Here is a 6,027-nt window from a genome sequence, read left to right as displayed (position 1 = left end):
AATAGTTGTTATAATTCCCTACACATGAGCCCAGTGTATAGTTTATACACTGAAAAACTGAAAAGTCGCCAGCGTTTTTTGGGACTTAGAAAAATTTTCACATTTTATTTGAGGAATGCCTATCTACTCTATTGCACTTCGCCTGTTAAGTCTGGCGCAAGAGGTAACGTTCATTAAAATCCGCATCTTAGTGAATTTGCATAATTCACGAGTGCGAAATAGCTCTACAGTCTCTCTCCTTCGCTAGCGAATTTACGCCAGCGCCCGTTAGTAAATCAGCAAAGTCCCAAAATGACGTCACGCTGGTGAATTTTCGCCAGCGTTAGTCACTTCGTCCTTTAGTAAATTTGCCCCAGCAACCATGCATTGATTTGAAAAAGAGACTGGAACATACATAGCAGAGGCCTGAATAGAAAGATGAGTAATAAAAAGTAGCATTGAGCAATAACAATATGTTTGTAGCCTTAGGGCTCTTACTGACGAGCGGTTGAAGCTGCGCTCCCCTGCATTCCTTTTTTCTGCTTTCAGCTGCAGGGGATCGCAGGAATAGACGCATTCAGTTTTTTTCAAGGCGGCTGTACTCACACAGGAGCGTGTAGGCACCAAACGCAGGAAAAAGGCAGCATGTTGCGTCTCAACCTGTGTTCTGTGCCTACACGCACCTGTGTGAGTACAGGCCCATTGAAAAAAACCAAATGCGTTTATTCCTGCGCTCCCCTGCGGCTGAACGCAGAAAAAAGAAATGCAGGGGAGCGCAGCTTCAACCGCTCGTCAGTAAGAGCCCTTACAGAGCATTGGTCTTTTCTTGTTTGTTTTTTTAGATATAGTCAGTTCAAAAACTATAAACAAGAAAAAATGAAGGTCAATTGAAGTTACTTAGAATTATTTTTACTATAACATAGTGAAAGTTACTGATTGGTTGCTATGGGTTAGTATAAATGTTACCAGTGTTGCTAACTGAGCTCCAGGTTTTCTTGGAATCAGAACAGTCATTGTTGTTCCCATGCATAATAGACAAATATGCAAAATAAGGCTAAATGTCAAATGTACTTGCTGTATATACAAAATAGCACAAAGCTTTCAACATTTTTTCTTCTCCTGTGACAGGGGAAGTAACATTACATACTAGAGGGTGTGGTATTTTTAGGAAATTCCGTTTATGGGAAACATATGGAATTTCAATATTATTATTAATTTCTAATAGTATACAGAGAGGAACTTTTTGCCAGCAGGTACCGATTCCATTGGATTAGGTGATCGTTTCACACCATGTGCAGATTTTTCAACAAATGGATTAAAGGGGAAGTTCAGCTTTATATTCATTTTTAGTATGATCTATATAGACCCCTTTTTTTTGCTTTTGCTATTGCTTTTTGAATCATATGCCTTCCTATTCTATCTCTTGACTGTGAGGCTTCAATTTTATTGTTATTCTTAATGCAGTTGTTTTTTCAGAGCCCTTTGCTACTCCCAATCCATTTTGATTTCAAAACTACTCCCTGGTTGTTAAGGTAATTAACCTCAAGCAAACAGATAACATTTTCAGCTTGATGCCTGACAGTGTAGAAAATGCAAATAAATAAAAAAGCCCCAGAAAAAAATAAACAAAGACCAAATGAAAAAATTGTCTCAGAATTCATCTGTCTATGCCATGCTTAAAGGATAAGTAAACCTTTAAAATAAGTGAATGTAAAATTGATGAGGGTGTTGTTCTAAGCACTTAAGTAACTTACCTTAATTATTTATTTTCTTTTTATTCCAAGATATTAAGGGATATGTGTGCTGTTAATATGAATGAATTTTGTTCCAACATCGCCACCTACTGGTCAGTTTCTGACCAGTCTCACCACCAAGTAGTCAAGGAAGTTGTCAGGAGAAAGAAAGAAAGAAAGAAAGAAAGAAAGAAAGAAAGAAAGAAAGAAAGAAAGAAAGAAAGAAAGAAAGAAAGAAAGAGGCTGCACTGATGTTCTTCTGCTTAGGAATATTTGAGAAAGATTTCTGATTGTTTTCCTAAGCAGAAGAACATCAGAGCAGCCTCTTTCTTTCTTTCTTTCTTCCGACAACTTCCTTGACTACTTGGTGGTCAGACTGGTGGGAAAATGACCAGCAGGTGGCGCTGTTATAACAAAATTTTACATTCACTTATTTTAAAGGTTTACTCATCCTTTCTATCATTGACCAGCCCCTTTAATGCAGATTAGTATGGCGCCAAGCGTAGGGTCCTGGAACCTAAATCTTTTTGACATCTCTGAAGTCACAAATAGATGTAAAAAAAAAAACACTAAGGCAATGCATAGTCATTTTATCTATAAAATAAGTTACAAAAATGTAAACTGTATACTGTTACATCAAAAAGAACAAATTATTGTATCACAAATGCTCATATAACGACTCTGAAATGAATGGACTTTGATATATGTGAATATATATGTTATTAACGCAACTTAAAAAGTACACACTGAATAATGACACATCTGCCTAACCTTTTTGTATGATTATTGCCCTTTATTAGGGAGGAAAAAAAATGACATTCTGGCGCCATCTGCTGGAGATACTTTAGTATAGAACCAGACAACACCAGTCTTTCCTCCCACAGGTGTTTTTGCTTAGCATGAAACAGTAAAAATCTTTAGAAAAAAAATCTTTAGAAAATTCAGAAAAGGCAGGAAGAAGAAAAGTCATTATGCATTATTATGCATGCTGAGCAAACTATAGCTAAGATATAATAATAGCCATTCATTTAAGGCCACTGTCAGATGTTGTAGTTTCTGGTGGAGCATCTGCCACATATTTGTGAGCATTTATAGGAATCTCATCTCCCTGTCAGCGTTCACAGATATATTTCATTTTGCACACATTGCGTTTGTATTCAGTTCTGAATTGTTAACATAAAACTGCTGTTGTACAATATGACCAATTTAACAGATATTCTGAACACTGATCACACTGCATGATCACTAGTTTCATTGATTTGGGTGATTTTATTGGCACAGGTCTGCAGCCTGTTTTTGCACTTTGCAAACTGTACATCTGTGAAATGAATGTCCCTATTATATTGAATTCTAAGGGAAAACATCAGGTAATAGTGCTGCGCCAGCTGAATTCTGCACTGAAATCTAAAGCTGCATGTGAAATCTGACATAGGGCTAGACATGTTATTAGCTTTCCAGGTACCCTCAGTCATGTGACTTTTTTTCAAATAAACTTCAGTCACTCTATACTGCTATGCTGCAAGTTGGGGTGGTATCACCCTTCCCCCCCCCCCCAGTAGCCTATCAGCAGAACAATGATACTGTATTCATAAATGACACCTGCATTGATAAAAATGCCCCCAGTGGTAGATATGAGAAGAGCACTCAAAAGTAAGACACGCAAGCCTGACCGTGACTCCTCCAGTTACATTGAGTAGAAACAATAGCTTATCTGAAACTGGACTAGGCCTAGTTTCCAATTCTGGGTACAAAATGCTCTGAAAACCCCCGGCATCTATATATTTGATTTTTTAATATTAGTGCTGAAGGACATGTGGAAAATAAAAAGCTGTATATTGCAAGCTCTGGGTGATTTGATTAAAAATTCTAGATTTAGCAAAGGTTTGCAGTTTGAGTTTGAGTAAGAAGAAAGTAGTTAGCCATGTTAAATTTACCGTGTATATTTCTCAAAAATATAACGTTTCCTCGTGTCAGTAGAGTGTTTTATAATATGTCCCATGTAATCAGTGTGTTGGTTTACATGGCTGTTATCCATGCAGATGTGCACTATTTGTATTTTGGGGATCTCTACATACTGTGGATTTTTGATTCCTGCCCATTATAAAGGTTGGCATTTGCAAAATAAAGGGGAAGATGTATTTTCATGCATAAATATATGGTTTTGGGCCATCAGTCATCCTTGAAGAGAAATGTGCCACAGTATGCGTTTGTACCTCGTGTACAATGGCCAATCAGTGTTTATTCAAACTATTACACCAGTGTATGTGGCAAATTGGGGAGAGCACAGAAAATATAGCTGGGATTGGCCAGAAACCCTCCACAAACTGTGGATTCTTAAAGGAATTGCACAGTATAAAATTAAAAAATGGGTAAATAGACTGTGCAAAAAAGTATTTTCAATATAGTTAGTTAACCAAATATGTCTTCTATAGAGGCTGGAGTGACCAAATGTCTAACATATTAGCCAGAATACTATTTGCTGATTGGTAGCTCTCTTATTGGTTACCAGTCATTAACCAATCAGTGACTAGGAGGGAGGTACATGGGTCATAACTATTTTGACTCTGACCTGCATGTTATGGATCAGAAAGAAACTCACTGCACAGTTATGCCCCATGTGGTCCCTCCCTTCAAGTCACTGAGTTAGAGAGATGAAAAGGTGGATCTCATTGATAAATCTGTCATCTTATCACTGTAAATATGTAGGTGAGAAAGTGCAAACATAATGGCTTTAAAGGGGTTGTTCACCTTCCAAATACTTTTTCAATTGAGTTGTTTTCAGATTGTTCCCCAGAAATAAAGACTTTTTCCAATCGCTTTCCATTTTTTATTTTTTACCGTTTTTCCAAAATCTAAGTTTAAATTTAAAGGTTCCTGTCTCTGGTGTTTCAGTCTGGCAACTCAATCGGGCGCAGACTCTAAACTTTTAAATTTTGCAAAATTTAGTTGATACATTTTTCAGCAGCATCTCTGGAGTATTAGCAACTATTGTATCAAATCTAACAACTGCCTGTAATGAAACCCAGAAATTCTGCTCAGCAGGGACAAAGAAAAAAAGAAATGTATCAACTAAATGTTTCAATTTAGAACAGTTTACAGGGCCGGCGACCACCCCCTCTCAGAGCTAATTTAGAAGGTGAAAAATAAGACTTAGGGTCCCATTTACTAAGGGTCGAAGTGAATTTTCTAATTCAAAAACGTTGAATTTTAAAGTAATTTTTGGGTACTTTGACCATCGAATAGGACAAAATTTGATTTGAATTGAAAAAAACTTCACAAATTCGACCATTTGAAAATCGAAGTACTGTCTCTTTAAAAAATTTCGACTTCGACACTTCGCCACCTTAAACCTGCCGAATTGCTGTTTAGCCTATGGGGACCTCCTAAAACCTCTCTGACTTCTAAAAACTTAGCCAAAGACTCAAAGTTCTGTTCTCGTTCGATTCGAAGGATTAAATTGTTCGATCGAACGATTTTTACTTCGCTCGAAAACGGCCGTTGTCGATCGAAAAAATACTTTTACTATCGAAGTATCAAATTCGATGGTCGAATTTCGAAAGTTTTTTGACTTCAAAATTCTACCCTTAGTAAATGTGCCCCTTAGACTTCAATATTAGAAAAACGGTAATTGGAAAAAGTCTGTATTTCTGGTGCTCTATCTCAAAACCAACTGAATTGAAAAAAAGTGTTGGAAGTTGAACAACCCCTTTCAGATATTAAATAATAAAAAAACAAATAGAACTTTCACAAAAGAAATTAATTTTCCAAAGATAAACTTTCACATTATGGATGATTATGTGTTTGCGACTTGAAGGATCCTTTTTTTGTTGCATTGGGTTTTTACTTGTTTGGCAAGGTTAAGAAGCAAACCCACAACTCTCTGAATATGCCCTAATTACTGAATGTCATTTTCATTCTTCCCCACTTAAATAGATGTATAGATAAGGGTATCATTTACAGTGGTGATAGAACATCCCTTTTCTACTTTAATTTGATAGGGAGCTGCCATTCAGTTTAATGAGTTAGTGGCCTGTAGAGAAATAGGAAAATATGCCTGTTGCAAATATAAATACACGTTTGATGGATATTTTATATGGTTTGTGCAACTCCCATTGGTGCTAGTAGGATATCAGAAGTTGTAATTTAACAAATATTGGTGATACTTACACCAGGTGATACTATACATAGAATGTCGGGGCTGGTTTAAGGGCATCCTGAGAGAATGACTGGTCAGAGTAAATGCTTTTGGTAAAACACTTTAATATTTAATCAGGGAACTACAACTTGTGGCCCTCCAGCTGTTGTGTGTTTCCCC

This window comes from Xenopus laevis, chromosome 5S, assembly GCF_017654675.1.
Source record: "Xenopus laevis strain J_2021 chromosome 5S, Xenopus_laevis_v10.1, whole genome shotgun sequence".
Taxonomy (NCBI): domain Eukaryota; kingdom Metazoa; phylum Chordata; class Amphibia; order Anura; family Pipidae; genus Xenopus; species Xenopus laevis.
The sequence above is the reverse complement of the archived record's forward strand: the minus strand, read 5'-3'. Positions refer to the sequence as shown.